At 36.2% G+C, this 22284-nt stretch overlaps 1 protein-coding gene and 1 non-coding gene across 7 annotated transcripts in view; both read left to right on the forward strand.

The window, feature by feature from the left end:
* Positions 1-22284, forward strand: part of LOC106868936 (paired box protein Pax-5) — a 704900-nt gene that overhangs the window by 162832 nt on the left and 519784 nt on the right. The window lies entirely within an intron of this gene.
* LOC128248226 (U6 spliceosomal RNA) lies at positions 8535-8645 on the forward strand. Its single transcript, XR_008264512.1, has one exon. It is a non-coding gene; the product is annotated as a U6 spliceosomal RNA (small nuclear RNA).

Genomic DNA, 22284 nt, shown 5'->3' on the forward strand with positions numbered 1-22284 from the left:
CAACACCGTCAGCGTTTAACTCCTATATTTCTCATTTTGTTTTCTTTTTTTATTTCAAAATATTTTTCTATTTCTTTTAACAATTTTGATTAATAAAATTTTAATTAACTATTTGTTTCCTAAACAAGGTAATAATGTGCTTCCTTTTTCTGTTAGCTAAGCAACCTACATCTTGAATGTAATTTAGGAATGATACAACCTTTTATTTAGAATACAAATATATTTAGAATAGATTTCAATTGGGATATTATCCAATAGTAACATGTGTATTATATTTAATGCAGATACATCACGAAAAGCCTAATTAGCGGCAGTATTTGTCGTGCGATAGTATCTCTTATAAAACGTACAGTGTCAAATAACACAAAAATATATCAGTAGCAGACGAAAATTGTTCAGCAGTGGTTATGGTGTTACCAGATACACGTTTCTGCCTCCCTGGGCTTCATCAGTAGCAAGTAGCTACTGGCAACCGCTTGTGAAGGCAAAATCCGTTGTCACTGATATATGAAAACAGTGATTGAAAAATCACTGATGTTACAAGTGTCCAATGGTTTATATATTTATCCTTCTTGTGTTCGAGGTAACATTTTTTACTATCATCGCTGATGTGTAGCCAATAATGGCTAGCTTCCGAATGTATTCACTGCTGATACATGTGCTATGTGTATTGTATTTACAAGAATATATTGTTTGCTTTTACCTTCGTAGCGATCTCTTATACCATCACAACTTTATATTTTAGGAATAAATTCACGTTTCATACTTAAATCTCCTAACATATGTTAATATATTTAACATATATTGCCTATTGATGTTGCTGGTCTTATTTGAAAAGAAAACTCATCCAAGTATAATTTTAATATCTCTATACAGTTAATAAAATGCTTAGAGTGTGTTTCTTCATGTTAAACAATTATATAACTATTATAGAGTTCATAACTCTAGCAAAAAACTTCTTTCTTTAATTTTAATTTAAAAAAAATACTTTTAATGATTTCACTCATTGGATTGCAGCTATACTGCAGTACATTTTTCAAGAACCGTTTACCATTATCTATTCAACTTCGTAAGACATGTAAGATTCATCGGTCGATCTACGTATAGAGGAGTGTAACTAGCATGAAGTATATTTGTTCGATGCATCATATACTATATAATATGTATCACACACACACACACACACACACACACACACACACACACACACACACACCTTTGAGTCAAATCAAATCAAAGAAGAATACAAACAAGGGCTTGGTGAACTACTGTTTGTTTACCATATTTGCTCACATCCAATTAGTAAAATATTAAATTTCTAATACATTATGTTTATTAGATATATATTTTTCCATTAATTTTTAAGATATAAATTTTAAAATTTTCCTTTATAAGTGACTTCAAATTGCTCCTATGTTTATTCATATCTCTAAAAACTTTCTTAGGGAAATCCCCAGCTTGTTGGGATCGGTTCACTTTTAAGTGACCCCACACCCCTATAGGGGGGGGGGGGTCGTTTAAAATTTGATTCGCTTACGGCGCCAGTTACCCTAGGGCCGGCCCTGTTAGTATCCACTAACCTCTATCTCCTCAAATTTGCTGGCTCTATAATTAAATTAGAAAATAATTATTAGAACTACCATCAGCCGTTGTAGTAATTGATGATCATGATGGATTCTCAGTCATTTCCGTTACGTTAACATTTAAGTGACTGCGTATTCCACTGGCACATATATACTCATTGGATTATTTTCAGGTTGGATCAGCCTGGCACAATATATGACACCTGAATTACAGGTACAATCCTTTGGAAGTATCTGTAAAACGCTACTCCCGTCTCTCCCCATTCACTTCACAAGACTCGAGGGTCGATCCGAGGTTATGGTGAAAGACGTTTTCCTTTGATACCACGTGCTGAGATTGAACTCGGAATTTCATGACTGCAAAGCCAGCTTCTTAACTACAAGTAGTAGTAGTAGTAGTAGTAGTAGTAATAGTAGTAGTAGTAGTAGTAGTAGTAGTAGTAGTAGTAGTAGTAGTAGTAGTAGTAGTTGCAGCAGCATCAGTAGTAGAATTAGTAACAGCAGCGGAAGCAGCAGTAGCTATAGCAGCAGCGGCGATAGTAGTAGTAGTAGTAGTTTTACAGCTCCAGGTCAACCCTGATAGCGCAGGCTCACGATCAAATGTAAGACAATCCTCAGATTTTACAGGTTTCTATTATTACGTAGAGGAGCGCTTAAAGGAAAATTTGGCTACTATTTCCAACAGGTCGAACGACCACATAGAGAATTCTTCAGTGGGTGGGAATAGTTGTAGTAATCGAATTGATATCATTGCTTTTTTGTGTTGTTTTGGTTTACAGCATGATTTATTGCATGTCAGCACTGCTCAGATGTTCCAGATATGACCATCCCAGCTTTCATTCAGTGCACCTCCAACAATTACATTATCTAATGCGTCTTATCAGTTATTCTTTTTTCTCCGAAATTCATTTATCCTTATCTTCATATTTTATTTGTTTCAGTCATTAGACTGCGGCTATGCGGGAGCATCGCCTTGAAGATGTTTTAGTCGAATGAATCGACCCCAGTACTTATTAAGTCTGGTACTTATGCTATCGGTTTCTTTTGCCCCGCTAAGTTACAGGGACGTAAACACACCAGCACCGGTTGTCAAGCGAGAGTAGGAAAAACACAGTCACAAAGACACACACACACACAAACACATATATACGACGGGCTTCTTTCAGTTTCCATCTATCACATCTACTCACAAGGCTTTGATCGGCCCAAGGCTATGGCAGAAGACACTTGCCCAAGGTCCCACGCAATGGGACTGAACTCGGAACCATGTGGTTGGGAAGCAAGCTTCTTGCCACACAACCGTACCTGTGCCTGTAGTTATTTATTTATTTACTTATTAGATTACTTATTGAGATGGGAAGGTAATCGCTATGACCCTTTTCAGGGTCTCCGAGAGCGGTGCGAAGGAAGAGGAACCTGTCCGAATGCTTGTATCAAAATGGTTTCTATTAAGGGCGTCACTAAAGGAACAGATGGTGGTGGTAGTTTACGACTTCCTACTAGTAGACCTTGGTGGGATTTGAAACAAATATCGTATGGCATCCCATGGGACGCTATAATGATTCCGCTATTCCACCGCATAAGACTGGCACTTATATATCAAAAACGGAAGGATAAAACGCAAAGTGACCCCCCTCCCCAACCCCCCCAACCCCTGAAATTCGAAGGGGAAACAAAAAAAAAATGAGAAAAAGGCAAAATAAATTCGCCAAAACTCTTTGTCCGAAGCTGTAACAACTCTGCCAATTCATTGAATTAGCACAGAGATTTGCAGATTTAGCTGCTGTTTCTAGCAAATGGGGTAGGCAGTGGCAAGTATATGAGTCGAATCAACAGGTTTCGGCTGTGGTGGCGAGGTTGATACTATCGCTGTTACGTGGTGGCAGTAGTTGTAATAATATAGAAGTAGTAATAGTATGAGTAGTGATTATCATAGTGGTAGCCTTTACTGGCAGTCGATAGGTGTGGTAAAGTTTGCTACTACAAGTATTGATTATACAATTGCTAATTGTGTGTGTGTGTGTGTGTGTGTGTGTGTGTGTGTGTGATAAATGCGTGGATGTTTGGATATATATATGTGTGCGGGCGGCAGGATAGTAGGAAGATTCGCTGACTAGATAAACATACGTCTATCTATCTATCTATCTATCTATCTATCTATCTATCTGTCGGTCTGGCTGTCTGTCCGTACTTGTGTAAGTGTGTGTGTGTACGTATGAGTGTATGTATTCATATATGTGTGTCTAGTTTTGCCAGTCGTTGTGTTGAGATTGTCGGCACAGGCTGTCTGACTATGGTTTGTTATATGTCACATGGAGTGCTGTTCCCGCCCCTTTGCTACGTATGTACAAATATCAGTCAGTCGAATGGCGGCCCTTTGATTTTAGACACCAATTTATTCAACAGTAGTATAGTACTAACAACTTTGGGATTTGTTTTTGAAGTCGAGAGCAATATAATGTGTATTTTAGTGCGTGAGTGTATATTGTGTGCGTGTGTATGTGTATATGTGTTTTTACATGCGCGCATAGATACATATAACCATGAATACATGTATGTATAAATGTATATACATATAATGCTTACACACAGAGAGACATATACACGCTCGTGTACACACACACACACACACATACATACAAATGCTCGCAAAGACTATAACGATATGATAGAAAACATTCAAAAATTCACGCATACACACAAGCATAATGTACATACGTACACTAGCTGTTTGCAAACACAAACACCCATGTACACATATATGTATAAATATATTTATAAACAAACATACATGTATCTCTCTCTCTTTCTCTCTCTCTCTCTCTCTCTCTCTCTCTCTCTCTCTCTCTCTCTCTCTCTCTCTCTCTCTGTCTATCTATCTATCCAAATGTATGCATGTATATATGTATGTATGTATGTATGTATGTATGTATGTATGTATGTATGTATGTATGTATGTATCTATCTGTCTGTCTATTTTTACCTATATATATATATATACGTGGATACGTGCATATCTATATACATAGATATACATATACATCCAAATTATATGTAGACAAATTGGATATCACACATGCATGCATGTCTGTATGCATCTATGTATGTATGTATGTATGTATGTATGTATGTATGTATGTATGTATGTATGTATGTATGTCTACTCTTAACTTGTCTCTTAATTTGTCTACTCCTAACCTGTGTGCAACGTAAATTTATTGCTGCTTCATGGCTCACTTTCTTGAGATAGTTGCAGGTGTTTTGTTACCTATGACATGTCGCAATGGTATGCCTCGTTTGTGACCTGCTTTCTCATCCTATGTATTTATGCATTGTTATTATAACACCTTTAACTGCACGACAGACACGAATGAGACGATGAAGACGACCACGCAGGCTCCCCGAGACACTGACACACACGCATGACCTTTATACATTACATACATACATACATACATACATACATACATACATGCATACATATATATATATATATATCATTCAACTGCCCACCACTGCCATTTTCAAAGAGGCTCTGGACAACTGTGGTGACTGTATAAAACTGTATATAACAATAACTTTTCTTTTTACATGGTTTAAGCACATTGTGCTTTTCGCACTGTATATTTGGTGTTAATTTATATTACATTACATTAGATTAATCCTATTTCGGCCAGAGTTCTTTCGTCACACATCTGTGACCTCATCAGTGGTCCTTTGCTTTCTTGTTTGTTATGTGTGTCCCACCTTGCTAACTATCAGCCATTTTGTATTTTGTATTCCTATTGTATGTGTCTACGCATGTGTATCCCTCAATGTGTGTCTAAGTTTTGGAAGTGCATGTGTGTGTATGGGGAGTGCCTGTATTATCTATATCCTCTGTTAATACATGTTCGTTTATTTTTGTTTTTATTTATTTATTTATTTGTTCATGTGTTTATACCTACTTTTTTTGTAATTAATTTAATTTTGTTAACGTATGTAGTATTTAATTCCATTTGTTTATCTATGTATTGTATTGTATTGTATTATATTTAGTTCATATTGTTATTGGTTTATGGGGAATTTATTGTCATATGTTGTGGTTTGTTAGTAGTGTGTGTTAGTGTTCCATTCCAGTTTCCTATTCAGACTAGGTTTATCTTCTATTATGTGTGTAGCTTCTGTAATTTGTCTAAGTGCTGCGTCTCTGCTATGTGTGGATAAGATTTTAATTTGTATGTTGTTGAGTGAGCCTCCATGTTCTTGCTCAGCGTGCTGGTACAGAACTGATGAGCTCTTCCCTTCCTTAAGTTCTCTCCAATGTCCATTTGCCCGCTCCCCTCTGCTCCGTGCTGTTTCACCTACATACGTCGTTGTCTTGTTACTGCATCGTCCCTCTGTACATCTTATACTATAGACCACATTTCTGAATTTACTGTTTGTTTGTGGGCTAAATCTACATACAGTACAGTTCCTATCAGTGCAGGGGTTTCTACTAAAAGGGTATGTTCTACTGATAAGGGATTTGATAGTGTTGCCTGGCCTTTCAACAACCTTAATTGTTAGCTTAAGTTTGTCTAGGGCCCTTCTAAAGCGGTACGCCAGTTCATCTCTAGGAGTGGTGTCGACGAACATGACGCTCTGGTATTTGTGGCTATCATACCATGAGTTGGCCTTCCCTATTTTCTTCTTAATCCTTTCAATGGTGTTCCATGATTTGCTACTATAGAGTGGGCAAATCCCATTCCTATCGTTACGTTTGATGGTTTCAAATTTCTTCATAGCTCCTTTGTATACTCTGATCCTTTCTTTATGGCTGTAACCTGAGAACTGCATGCGGTGAACGAAATGTATATGTCTCTTTAATTCTGAAAGTTTGCACATGCAGGACACATTTCGCATTACTCTGATGAGGTCTGCCAATGCGAAATTTGGTAGCTCAGAATGCGTTACGGTAAAAATATTAATACGCATAGTGTTAGGTCTGGTTTTCCAATACTAAGAACCTAGAGCAGATTATTACAGCACATAATTCTAAAGTTCTTAAGACAGGCATGAATGGAATGTATAGGGATGAGGACCCTCACTTAGGTAATAATATTATAGGTTCTAAAATTGAGGTAACAGAGATTAATCCCAGAAGGTTAAGGTTTGAGGGTCCGAACGTGAGATTAAAGAATATAGTGTATCAGTGTAAGGTTAAGAGCGATACAGATGTTAGTGTTTATGTGGGTTGTTCTTCGGATAAGATTTGTAGGAGAATTTCTTGTCACTTTAATACGTTTAGAGATCGGAGTAAAATAGCTAGTACTAGTCTTAGTAGGTTTATTTGGGGGTTAAAAGAACAATATATATATATATATATATATATATATATATATATATATATATAGACATATATATATATATATATATATATATATATATATATATATATATATATATATATATATATATATATATATATATATATATATATATATATATATATATATATATATAGACATATATATATATATATATATATATATATATATATATATATATAGTCATATATATATGTATGTATATATGTATATTTATATGCATATATATGTATATATGTATATATGTATGTATATATATATATGTATGTATATATATGTATATATATATATGTTTGTGTGTGTGTGTGTGTGTGTGTGTGTGTGTGTGTGTGTGTGTGTGTGTGTGTGTATGTATATATATATATATATATATATATATATGTATATATATATATATATCTTGAAATTATTTGTTGGCCATCTGGAATTCTTCCGGTTTGTAAAGTCACATGCAACAAAGCTAATGGAGTAATTAATATTTGCATAATATTTGTCATTCCGCGGCACGTTGTTATTTTCAATTACGTTTTTGAATGTTCTGCATTAAATACGTTCTCTTCTTTACGCCGCATAGAGAAATTCTTACTCTTGGTAACATGGTAAACCTGGAAGCATCACACTCCTGCATATTAAATTACACTCGCTCACTTCTTCACCCCCCTCTCTCTCTCTGTTTCTCTCTCATCCTTTTCTACTGTTACTGCATCTCCGATACAATTACAACCCATAATTCACCACCTTTACCTTCACCACCTTTCATTATTTCATTATCTTCACCTGATCCTATTTCTAGTAATGCGACCGCCAGCTCGTTCATTTCAATGTAGAACTTGAAATATGGAGAACTTCTCACTGTTTGATGTTTTGAAAATATTACAATCTCCGCCCCAGTAGACTTAAACTCCTCTTGAAATTATACATGTACAAATGAGAGTCTCTTTCTCTCTATCTCTCTCTCTCTCTCTCTCTCTCTCTCTCTCCCTCTCTCTCTCCCTCTCTCTCTCTCTCTCTCCCTCTCTCTCTCTCTCTCTCTCTCTCCCTCTCTCTAGATTCCTATATGCGTATATCTGTGTGTTTGTGTATATATTCGTACATGTATGTATCTACCTGTCTGTCTGTCTATCGTCTCACTCTTTCTTTCTGTGTACACACACACATGCATATGTGCGTGAAGAGAGGAAGTGAGAGGTGAGACAGTATATAAAATATCGACCACCAGCGTTATAATACTGATTTTTAAGTCTCTTGATCACGCTAACAATGACATGCTTATGTAGATTTAACTTATATGAAACATCTATAATTAATTAAGAATTAAACAGTACTGATAATATATCTATTGCAACTATACAAATAATAAATAAATTGTATTGAATTCTAAATAATTTAAGAAATATTGGTTTCAAATTATGGCACAAACCAACAGATTCTGGGGAGTGGATTAGTCGATTGCAGTGACCCCAGTGTTTAACTGGTACTTATATTATCGACCTCGAAACGATGAAACGTAAAAATGACCTCGGTGGAATTTGAACTCAGAAAGTAAAGTCAGAAGAAATGCTGTTAAACATTTCTTATGACTTCACTTTCTGAAAATTAGTATGTATTTTCATATTTTCGGCAATACCTCAACTAAAATTGGAACGATGAAGAAAAGTTAGCATGGCCCCTGCACAAGGATGACACGCAAGTTCATTAAGCATTCCAATATTTTTCATAGGCGCAGGCGTGGCTGTGTGATACGAAACTTGCTTCCCATCCAGACGGTTCCGGGCTCAGTCCCACTGTATGACAACTTGAGTAAGTGTCTTCTACTATATCTTCTGGCCGACCAAAGCCTTGTGAGCAGATTTGGTAGGCAGAGACTTGCATGTGTAATACCTGATATAACACCAAAAGTATATCCCCTTCTTTAGATAGGTAGAATGATAGGCAGACAAAAAAAAAAAAGAAAAGCTAAGCGAATGAGATGTGTGTGAGTAAGCGAATGTGATGTGTGTGTGTGTACGTGTATGTAAGTATGGCTATATGTGTGAATGTGTGTGTAGGTGGTGGTAGTGGAGTGTTCACATGGATAGTTACTGGGAATGCGATGATAAATTGACGTGTAGAGGGATGATAGCTTAACAACTACCTACAAAGATAGATACATAAATAGGTAGATCCGTTCGTAAAGACAGTTAGATGACACGGCTAATTAGGTTGTGGGACATTCATTTAGACATTCAGTTAGTGTATATATGTGTGTGCGTTTGTGTTTGTGTGCATGTATGTGTGTGTATGTCTCTCTCTCTCTCTCACTCTCTCTCTCACTCTCTCTCTCTCTCTTTCTCTCTCTCTCTCTCTCTCTCTCTATATATATATATATATATATATATATACCAGAGTAAGCACAGAAATGAGAAACAAGGGAGAAAAATAGTACTCGAATACCAGAGGTAGAGTGATATGCTTTATTAAAAAGCAACAAAAATATTACAAAAACTGCTACTCAGAGTTTCACGCTCCCGTTCGTCGGGCAGTTTTGTTCACGAACAGGAACATGAAACTCTGAGTAACAACTTTTGTGATATTTTTGCTGCTTGTTAATCTATACTATATATAAAACAGAGATGTGTGTGTAATCGCTTATCACATGAAAACGGCTTCACCATTTATTTCCATACTTGTGATGCATGAATAATTTGACCTCGGATAAATGTTAGGCTCTTCATTTGATTTTTTTAATTAAAAATAAATAATATTGCTTTATATTTAAGATTCACTTCTTTAAAAAGGTTTCTCAATGTCAACTTCCGGTACGGACATGACAAAAACGGCGACGTCTCTCAGTCTCTACTTTTAATGTTCGCTTTCTGTAAACAACTACGATCAATTACTGAAACATATATTTACGAAGTTCATAAATTTAAATATTCCGTACAAGATAGCTTTTAACGTGCTTTTATTTATACGATTTTTGGGCGTTCCATGTTCATCTCATTCATTCTTTGCAATGTTCTCTCTCTCTCTCTCTCTCTCTCTCTCTCTCTCTCTCTCTCTCTCTCTCTCTCTCTCTCTCTCGTTCACACACTCCAGGTTTGATTTCGTTCCGAACTCGCACACTTCGTTAATTTCCGTAAATAAATTTATTATTATTTTTTTTATTTTGGCACGCCGTGTTCAGCTCTATGTATTCGTAGTGAGTCACACACGCACATGTGCGTTTCTGTATGTGTGTGAGTGAAGGGGGGTGTTTTGATGTCTACGTACATACATAAATACATATGCATACATCTTTTCTGTGTGTATATCTGCACGTGTGTGTATGTATGAGAGAGAGAGAGACAGACAGACAGAGAGATGTTTCAGTGACTCTCTCTCTCTCTCACACACACACTCACACATACGCATAAGAAATGTATGACTATTTATGTATGTACGTATAATTGTCGACACACCCTTCACTGGCACTGTCTCTGTCTCTCTCTGTCTCTGTCTCTCTCTGTCTCTGTCTCTCTCTGTCTCTGTCTCTCTCTGTCTCTGTCTCTCTCTGTCTGTCTCTGTCTCTGTCTGTCTGTCTGTCTGTCTGTCTGTCTGTCTCTCTCACACACACACAGACGCGCACGCGCGCACACACACGTGTGTCTTGTACGTGTGCGTGTGTGCTTGCGTGCGTGCGTGAGGGGTTCCACAATCGCCATTTATTTCAATTACTCTTGTGAGGATATTCACGTAAATCATTTTTTTCATTTAATCCCCATTTTAATTTTCGTAAAAGTTTCCAAGTACCAATGAGGCTTTTTGGCGCATCTTCAATTTTCCAATTCATGAGAGGTGCCCAGTCATCATTCATCTGAGAGTCCATCTACAAAATGTCCTCAGATTTCTATACAGCATATTTTGCTTTTTTCCTTCCAGTATATAAGCAACAATTTCATTCCCGGGCAACGCCGGGTTCCTCTGCTAGTAAAGTATATATATAATATATATATATATACATCCACATGCTCATCTGCTTTACAGATTCACAAACTTTTAGTCCACGTTCTCATGTATGGATGGATATTCCCCGCGCAGAAATTCAAACATATAAACATGTGCAAATATATATATATAGAGTGGTGCAATCATCCATCAGGACAGGAGTAGTAGGAAATTACCAACCAAATGGATGCAGCGACACGCTCTTACAGTACATTCTCCCCCACCTATGCTACTACAACTACGTTTAGAGTTCCTGTCTATACTTACAATGGAGAAGTTGATATTCAGCGTATAAATAACATTCCTACAAATCACATAAAGAGCAAGGAAACCTAGCTATGGGTTCGCCTTTACCCGCAATAATAGTAATATACGAGGGAATACTTGGAGAAGATGGGTTTACAAATGACACTACATAAGCCAACAGTATAACTGTGATATGACGGCAACAAATTCATACTCTGGTCTCATCAAGAAGAAACACAAGGGAGAGGAATCACAATATCCATTATTGGAGATTGCTTTAACTTTCATCCCCACTAATTGTACTTTATGGGGTTGAGGAGGACAAGAACGTGTAAAACTCTTAGATAGTGATATAGACTCTTAATAATGGTTGATCAGGAGTAGGAAGGCCCTTTTCAGTCCCGCTTAGAGTCTTATTGAAAAGTTTGGCGATAGCAGCCAGATTTTCCTCGAATAAAGGAATTAAACATCCGATAAAGAATCGTAATGATCTAGATGGAACACATTTTGATTCATAGGTCAGTTAAATCAGGGCTGGTTTGATATAATTAACAATAACAGGTAAAAGAACAACAATATATATATATATATATATATATATATATATATATATATATATATATATATATATATATATATATATATATATATATATATATATATATACGAGAAACGTTTTAAATATGCACATAAAAGCTCTTATTTTATTATGTCAGCTACAGCCTTAATCATGCCATCTGGTGATACCAGTTTTCGGGGTCGCACCGATCTGTGCTGATATAATATAGGATAAATATAGTATTAACAATAATAATCCTTGGATGGCATTTATAAATATTTTTATGCATCGCAAACCTCGCTTCCACAAATCACATCTTTCTTAAGATCCGTATTCCTGGGATGATTACAGTGTAGTTCGTAGTAACCATGGACATCGAGAAAATCATGTTCATGCATTCATTTCTTAATTTCAACCCGATATTCATGGATACTACGGACTATGATCTTAAGAAACATGTGATGTGTGGAAACGCGCGTAGCGATGCATTAGAATATAAATCCTATCCAAGGATTATCATTGTTATAAATATATATATTTATATATATATATACACATAGTGCTACGTCCTCACGTCTTTTTCTCCGTTTTTGAATTAACTATACACACACACACACAAACACACACACACACACACACACACACACACACACACACACACACACACACACACACACACACACACACACACATATATATATATATAAATACAGATACACAGACATGCGCATACACAGGCACATACATCTAGGTAGACGTGTGTGTATATAGAGATAGTAAGACGTTTGTGTATATACACGTATATATATATGTATATATATATACAAACATCTGTATATAGGTGTATATACAGATACACGTATATACACGTATATACATATACGTGTATATACACATATATACATATACATGTAGATATATATATATATATATATATATATATATATATATATATATATATATATAGATATATATAGATATATATATATATATATATATATATATACATATATATATGTATGTTTATGTGCGCATACATATGTATACACAAATATTTATACATGTATTTACATATTGTATGAAAAGAAAGTGCGTTACAAATACAATGCACACGCACATTTATAGACAGATATATAGATAAATAGATAGATAGATAGATAGATAGATAGATAGATAGATAGATAGATAAATAGATAGATAGATAGATAGATAGATACCATTAAACGCAAATGACTATTCTCAACATCGTCCCAAACAATAAACCTTTACGAATATAGATATTTTCTTGATAAAGTGAATCGAAAATATGCTGATCTCTATGTGCTTGTTTGTGAGATTGATTTACACACCTGACCGAATACTGTAACTGAATAGCTAGTGTAGTGGATCGACACAAAATGATAACTACTACCTCGCCATTCCACACCACTTCGTCTCACCTACTTGTTTAAATATATCTCCAACCAAGGTAACGTTTATTGTTGCCTCCCTTTGGACGTAAACGAGGAGAAAATTTGAGCTACTATTGTTACAAAATAGATAATTGTATAAATAAATAGATATATGTCAGTACACATACACATACATGTATACAATGTATAGAACAATGTGTGTATACATGTTTGCGTAAATATATAACAAATGTATGTATGTATGTATGTATGTATGTATGTATCTATCTATCTATCTATCTATCTATCTATATCAATGTGTTTGTGTGTATGTGAGAATATGTGTGTTTAGCAACTGTTGCTGTTAATTCTTCTCTCTATTAATTAATTAAGATAATTAAGTGCGAGATGTATAATTTCTTGCACATGTGCATTTGTCGTCGCGTAGCTTTTTTTCTTTTTTTTTTCCCCTCAAAACAATCTGTAAAGCAGCAAAATATATCGGTTTCTGACTTTCCTTGAATTATGTCGTTTAACAAATCGCTTTTAATTTGTATTTTTATTATTTGCAATAATAATAATAATAATAATAATAATAATAATAATAATAATAATGATAATAATAATAATAATAATGATAATAATAATAATAATAATAACAATTACAATAGGGCGAGATGGCAGAATCGTTAGCACGCCGGACAAAATAACGGCATTTCGTCTGTCTTTGTGCTCTGAGTTCAAATGCTGCAGAGGTCGACTTTCACCTTTCATTCTTTCAGGGTCGATTAAATAGGTACGAATTGAGAAATGGGGATGCTATAATCAATTAACCCCTTCCCATAAAATTTGAGGCCTTGTGCCTGTAGAAGAAAGAATTATTTGTAAAATAAAAGGCGCAAACTAGTAGAATTGTTAATCTCTCTAGACAAAATGCTTTGCAGCATTTCTTCCGGCTTTACGTTCTGTGTTCATGTGCTACCAAGGTCGATTTTGCCTTTCATCCCTTCAGAGTAGATAGAATAAGTACCAGTAGAGTACTGGGGTCAACGATATCGGCTTCCCCTTTCTCTTCTCTCAAAATTTGAAATCGTTGTTTGCAAAATGATAAAATTCGATGAGGTTGAAGAATCGATAGCACGCTGAACACAATGCATTGCGGCATTTCGTCTGTCTATATGTTCGGAGCCAAATTCCACCGAGGTCGACTTTGTCTTTCAACCTTTCGGAGTTGATGAAATAAGTACCAATTGAGCACTGGAGTCGAAGTAATCAACTAGCCGCCTCCTCCAAAATTTCAGGCCCTGTGCCTATAATAGAAAGGATATTTGCATAATAATATATTAATATTTTGGTCACGATGCGGACATGGCTTTGTGACTGTAACGGTCGCTTCACATTATTAATGAGGTACGGAGGTCAATCCCATTGCATGACACCTTCGTTTAGAGTATTTGTCATCGGCTGGGGTCAATCGTCTGTGTGAAACTGACTAAATGTATTAGTCCAGTGACAGAACGCCTTATTGGTTCTTCTTTTGAACTATGTTAATCGTCAACATCCGCTCGCGCTGCTTTCGCGGGTTCCCGTGACTCTCTATTGCCGTCCAATTCTATTCCCAAATTTGAACTGGGACCTTGAGCCATAATGAACGAACGTAGATTTAATTTTTTAAGTTTCAGATAAGGAAGAATACCGCCAAATCTTTGTGATTTATCAGACATTGAGAGATCCTTCATGTGATTACTCGGCCTTCTAGTAATAACAGAAGTCTAATTTTCTCCATGGAGTCGAAACATGGACTGTGAAAAAAGAGGTCCAAATTGCTTTGATTGACTTTTCACGACGGCTTAAAACATCTCATGGCATGAATACAACACTGAAGAAGAGAGTTATGTACACATTCTAACCATGTTTTACTGCTGTTGCTCATAGGCACTGGTATATTCTGGACTGCACTCCTAACTAAAACCTACTCGCCCAAGTAAATGCCTTTAATCCCTGTTTTAACACTTGTTGAACATTTTGAAATTACTAAGGTAGTGTTTTTTGTCTGTCTTTTGCAGAACACTCTCTGTTTACCTAAACCTCATTTTTTTTACTCATTACATCTACTTTCATTACTTCTATCGTGTGTTCGACTGTAAACATTGTTATAAGTATTTTCCTCGAGTTTGCGTGTATGATAGCCCGCATGGTTACCCATGAAGATGCCTGTCCTCACCAATCTTTTCTTTTTCAACTACAAATATTCGAAACTTCAAACTACGAAAATATGAAAGAACTGCTACAATGTTATAATCGAGGAATACTTGAAAAGGCAGTCATTCCTTTACAAGTGTACCTATCCTAGCCCTTTATTTCATAATTTCTTCCAAGAAACGTATCCATCTGGAACTTCACGCACATCTCTTTCCCTTTCTGTCTCTCTCCGCCACTCTCTTTCTCTCATTATACACACACACACACACACAGATATAACATTTGAATTTAAATCCTGCCTATGTCAAACTTTGCCTTTCATACTTTCAAGCTCGATAAATAAAATAGCATCCAAATCGATGGAGTGAAAGCATTTTAGAGTGTCAGACGAGATGACTCGCTGAATCTACTTCAGTTCTGTGTTTTCTGATTTAAGATCTCACCGCTAGTCACCAGAGTCCTATGGGGCTCGTCGAAATCAATGATAAGTTTGGAAGCCCGAAAGGAATTGCCTAAGTATTTCGGCTGATAACTTTTATGTTCAATTGGCAGGGTGAGTCCTCTGTACTTTTACATGCACACGTGCATACATACGTGCATGTATGTATACGCATATATATGCATATATACGCATGCATATGTACGTATATATACGTATATATATGCACATGATGACTATAGATCGATTTTGAGTAATGCTATCATTTAATAATTCTCTTTAAAATGAGCAGCACGGATATGGCTTTTCAGTTTTACTAGAGTCACACACTGTTTTGCACAGATGTGTTGAAAAAGAGCGTCTCTTGCACAAGGTGTTCAACGGCTTACGACCAACGCTGATACGTGCCTCTATTTCAATCAGAGAAGTTTTCATTGACTGTTGCAAACGTAACCCAGTACAACGTGTCACATAGTCGGGCCGTCGGCAATTAAACCGGCAACCCTATAAAAATCTTAGGAAGGTGAGTGGTTTTCGTTGGTCACTTAGCAGGACGAAGAACGAACTAGTCAAATAGTGGATAAACTCAGTAGAATCAGTGGCTATCCAACGGCTGAGAGTGAGAGACTCTTAAAATATGAGACCTAGAAAATATGAGACCTAGAAAAACGCCTAAACATTCCGAATTTTCCGAAATTCCCCACTCTACCCCTCCTAAGACACTTTTCGCCCCATGGGTTTGTCTGCTCGGAATCTACATGATATAACACATATTCGTAGAAAATTTCATTAAAAATATCAATTTTTCTGAAAGTTATGATCATCCAAAGTCGGGGGCGCAGAAATCTGTAGTTATGCCTTGACTGCAAGTTTTATGTTGGAATGTTTTTTTTTTTTTCTTTTAGAAGATTTACTTTCCCCAAGGCTTTGTCAAAAAATAAAGGAAACATCCTCTACCCCTAGGAAATTTGTTAAACGTATAGATGGGACCCAGGCAGGTACTTCTGTTCCGGATCAGAACAGACTTGGGAGTTAATGGCAGTTAAGGTATGCACAGATAGATAGGCAGAGTAGTTAGTGGAGGTTCGTTTTTCATGAGTTTGCAAATGAGTCCAGCAAAAGAAAGGCATGGTCTGTCACAAATTGTGCACACAAAAAGGTTGTTGGGATTCGTTTTCTCTTTGATCATAGCATTTGAGTCATCCTGGTTTCTTCAAAAACTCACACTCCACTCTACATACATACATACATACATACATACATGCATACATACATATACACGTACACACACACACATACATACATACATACATACATACATACATACATACAGTGCGTTTATCGGCGATTGTCGGTCGAATAAAATTGTTGCGTCGAACAAAAGTACCTGCACAGTATCTGTTTACTTCATAATGGACTTTGCCCTTCTTCCACACCCTCTTTTCATAGTCGTCGATATCACCATCGCTGTCGTCATAATTATAGTCATCACCGTTCCATCGTTGTAAACGTTGTCAGCCTCCTCCTCCGTCGTCGTCATCGCCGTCATAGCTGTCGTCACCGTCATAGTCGTTGTCATCGTCATCTGCATCATTTTCTTTTCTTTTGTATTTGGTCTCGTTCTTAACATTTCTTTACGACTATTTTTTGAGTATGCTTTCTTTTTCTTTTTTATTTGTCGTTTTTATACATACGTCTAAAGTCTCTTTTAATCTCCATTGAATAGCAAAAGTAAATAAAGAAATATTTATATAAAATGTGAAGAAAGAACAAAATTCAAAAGCAAAAGGCACTTCTCTCACTCATTCCCTTCACTCCCTCCTCCTCCAGTCCCTTAAATAAGCAGATCGGATGTCTCACTTTCTGTGTTTGTAAAAGAAGCCAAGCTCTGGACATGTTGACATAAGTAGTTAAGGACCGATCAAGGAATAAAGCCGTGTTTCTTTACTCTGTCTCTCTTGGAAAATAATCCAGTAATCAGATTAAAATAATAATAACAATAACAATGCTACTTATAACAAATAATAATAATAATAATAATAATAATAATAATAATAATAATAATAATAATAATAATAATAATAATCCTTTCTACTATAGGCACAAGGCCTGGAATTTGTTAATAATATTAATAATAATGCTAATAAAAACAAGAATAACGACAATAATTTAATATAATAGCACAAACGATTAATCCGTTGTTATAGCTATTGGAAGGGAAGTAGTCTGCTCGTAGCAGTAGTCATGAGAAACGTAGGGATAAGAATAGCAAGGGGTGACCTGCGTGACGGGGGTGTCTGAAATATTAGTCTTCAACAAGGCTCCCTTTTCCTCCTCTCGAACTCAATGTGAAGTAGTCTATAGAGTAAGATTTAACCACTTCAGTCTTTGCCTGATTTGAATGTATATTTGTGCGTCTTTTGCTTGTTTGTTGATATTTTTTGCTTGTTTATTCATCTATCTATTATCATTATTATTATTATTATTATTATTATTATTATTATTATTATTATTATTATTATTATTATTAGTAAGTTGTTCGTAGCTTCACAGGTGTTTACCATAAGCAATAATAACTTACGTTCCCTATCTAGATTAGATGGAGTTCGGTCAGAGATTGGTATGGAAAAAGGCAGATGGGAGAATAAGCTTAGATGTTGTGGAGTTTTGGATTGGTTTAGGAGCAAAACAATGGAGGGGAAAGATTTTCGTCGGATACGACATGTAAACCATTGTTGTGAGGTCCGTTCAACCTTGCTAAAAAGAACCATCAAATCCTTCTCAAAGGGTATAGACATGTCTCTATGCTTCACAACTTCATGACTTTGGACCCTATTTCACACTTGCCACTCCTCTGATGACCCTTTCAAAATTCAAGGGACAGTGAATTCATATTTAGGAAGACGCTGATCTACCTGCTGAAACACCCGTCCAGTCTCTTAACGACCAAGTGCTGACAGTGAAATCTGGTAGACGGAGACTGTGTAGAAGCTTTCCGGATGGACTGACATTCTTTTTCAATCTTGTCTATAGGTTTCAGCATATCTAACTTTTGTTACAAGTATCTGGGGATAGTCATTTAAAAGTCTGAAAGTCATTTAAAACTTTCTTGGAGTCTTTTCTAAGACATTAAAATAATAATAACAACAACAACAACAACAACAACAACAACAACAATAATAATAATAATAGCCCATCACTTACTTAAGAATGTACGCACTGGATCATGTCCTCCTGCATTTGACACTTGTCAGTCCATAGATCAGACCCGGCCGATTTAATAATGATGATGATGATGATAATGATAATAATAATGATAGTATATATCTATATGTATTACGTAGATGTGTATAGACACACACTCACGCACACATACACACATACGTATATACATATAGATATTCATACACACTCACACATACACACACATACACACGCACACACTCACACACATATATACGTATTAGACTTCCCTGTCGATTTCCACTAATGAGACTTCGATGAGAGTTCGATTGTTGGATCAAACTGCACGACCTACTGCAGAGTGGGTGAGTTTTCCACAGATATGTGTACCCTTAAAGTAATTCTAAAGTAGATAAGTTTCGACCTTCGAGTGACTGTGACATTCTGTGCGAAATGTTTCTCCATTATTTCTGGCAACTCACATTCCTTCACAAAGTATAGGCCAGTCTGAAGCTATGGCAAAAGCGTTTAATCTTAGATCACAATGAGTTGGACTGAACGTGACATTTCATGCTTGCAAAGTGAACTTCATAAATATTCAAACACGCCTGCATCTACAGGCAAATACACGCGCACACAAGCATTCGTACACATACATTTATAAAAAACAAGAACATCTCTCCCCAATATCATTCCTGAAAATGTGGTACATGGATACTTGACACAAAAGACTCAAGCCATATTAAGAACGATCATATCAAAGGCTTGTCATGGAATATCAACGAGCTTATGGTATCCTATTTTGAAGTCTGTCTCCATTTCAAAAACAAGAGATCCCCTACAAAGAACCAACAGCATACAAGGCAGGAAACACTGAAAAGAAATGTTGGCTGTGTAAAACCAAGACTGATGTAATCATCCACATTACTACCAACTGCAAAAGAATGTATTCTAAATATCTTTCCATAAGGCATAATGTGGCGGCCATAACAGTCTGGAAAAGGATAACAAAACAAACAAAATGAGAAGAAAAGAAAAAGAAAAGACACCAGTAACACCCGATGTTGACTATATTGACACAAATGGCTCAAAAGAATGTCATTGAAACGTAAGAATTAAATCAACCACCAAATTAAAACCCGACCAGCCAGTTACAAGAAAACTATATACTCTGTTGTGGAAATCAGCAGCACTCTGGACATCGTTGTGGTCTGAAAAAATACAAGAAACAGAGGACATCAATGGACCCCTAATGATAAATCTGCAAATCCAGTAGCCATAATACACTTTCAGTTTCATACCTATTCCTATTGCAAGCAGCAGGTCACGTGCTAACCCGGCTGGAACAAAGTAATGCAACTCTTTATATCATACGCTATAAGCGGTCATGATATTCAGGACAGTAAAAATCTGCAAGACCTTCTTGAGATTTAAAGGATGATAAACAAAAAGATGCTTTCCTTCACAATATTGCGGCCAAGCAGGTGGCCGTTCAAAAGTAACTACGTATTAAAAGGAAAAAAAGAGCATTTATGAAATCTCGGCCATTGAATCTCTTTATAATATCTGCTGCTTATTAAGAAAAAGCATATACATCATGTTTCCTGTTATATTTTCTTGTTTGCATCACCAAACTTATATACATGCACACACACACACACACACACACACACACACACACACACACACGTATGTATGTATGTATGTATGTATGTATATATGTATATATATATATATATATATATACATACATACATACATACATACATACATCTCCCTATATATATATATATATATAGGGAGATGTACTTGCATAGCAAGTGACCTGATCTGAGATCGTGTGCTGGAACGAAAACAATTGCAGCATGGAAGGTGTTTATAAGCCATTTAAAATAACAATCAAAAGCCGTCAGATTCACTTCAACATTTAAATTTAATTTGTCAAAATATTTTCGTCGCTTTGAAACCGCGACCTGTTCACTGACAAAATTCTGCTGTATTTCTGTGTCAGTGAACAGGACGCGGTCTCAAAGCGACGGAAAACATTTTGACAAATTAAATTTAAACGTTGAAGTGAATCTGACGGCTTTTGATTGTTATTTTAAATGGCTTATAAACACCTTCCACGCTGCAATTGTTATATATATATATATATATATATATATATATATATATATATATATATATATATATATATATATATATATATACTTTATTTAAAAGCAGCAGAAATATAGCAAAAGGCTGTTACTCTGAGTTTCACGTTCCCGTTCATCGGACAGTTTTTCATGTGCTTACTCCGGTATATATATATATATATATATATATATATATACATACATACATACGAGGGACTACCCAAAAGTAACGTGAAACGTTTTCTGTGGGACAAACCCGTTGTAGTTCAAACTTTCGTCCCTACAAGCCACTTGATGTAACCCTCAGGCATCAGTTTGCCGACCGGCGTCATGGTTTGCAGTCGTACTGTCACGTGGTGCGTCTTTGTTTTGCAGTGCTTCTCTCTTGTTCGTCGATTGTTTCGATGGCTGAAACGAAGGAACAGCGCGTTTCCGTGAAATTCTGTTTTCTGCTGGGGAAAACGGCGGCCGAAACAGTTGTCATGCTTCAGATTGCTTACAAGGACGCTGCCATGAGCAAAATACAAGTTTACGAGTGGTTTCACAGCTTAGGAATGGTCACTTGTCGGTTGAAGACCAACCTCGTCCAGGACGGCTGTCGACCTCCCGAACGAATGAAAACATCAGGAAAATTCATGAACTGATCTTGGAGGACCGTCACCGAACAACTGACGAACTTGTTGATATGACTGGTGTGTCTTGGAGCTCTTGCCAACGAATTTTGAACGAGGAATTGCGAATGAAAAGAGTTGCAGCAAAACTTGTGCCTCACTTGCTCACAGAACATCAAAAGCAGTCACGATTGAATGCGTGTCGTGAACTGAAAGAACAGTTGAAAGTTGATCTGGACCTTCTCTCGAAGGTCGTCACTGATGACGGAAGCTGGTGATATGGATAATGCAGATGTAGAAAAGGTGATGAAGAAAACGACAGAGGCTTTAAAATGCATCACTACGCAAGAGTTCCAGCACTGCTTCAAATAGTGCACTGCTTCAAATAGTGCACTGCTTCAAATAGTGCATTCCTTTAAAGGCGATAAGAATGTAAACATGCAAAGTAAGTGAATACAATATTTCTTTTGGATACACCCTCGTGTGTGTGTATATATACACACTATATATATAGTCAATCCACACAAGAACAAGCAAGAAAAAGCAACCACGCGAGGACGTGGAACAAGTACTGTATTATTGGACGCTCAGGAAAGGAAAGAAAAGAAAGACGATTTC

This window comes from Octopus bimaculoides, chromosome 6 (assembly GCF_046866305.1).
Source record: "Octopus bimaculoides isolate indiv1 chromosome 6, ASM4686630v1, whole genome shotgun sequence".
NCBI lineage: Eukaryota > Metazoa > Mollusca > Cephalopoda > Octopoda > Octopodidae > Octopus > Octopus bimaculoides.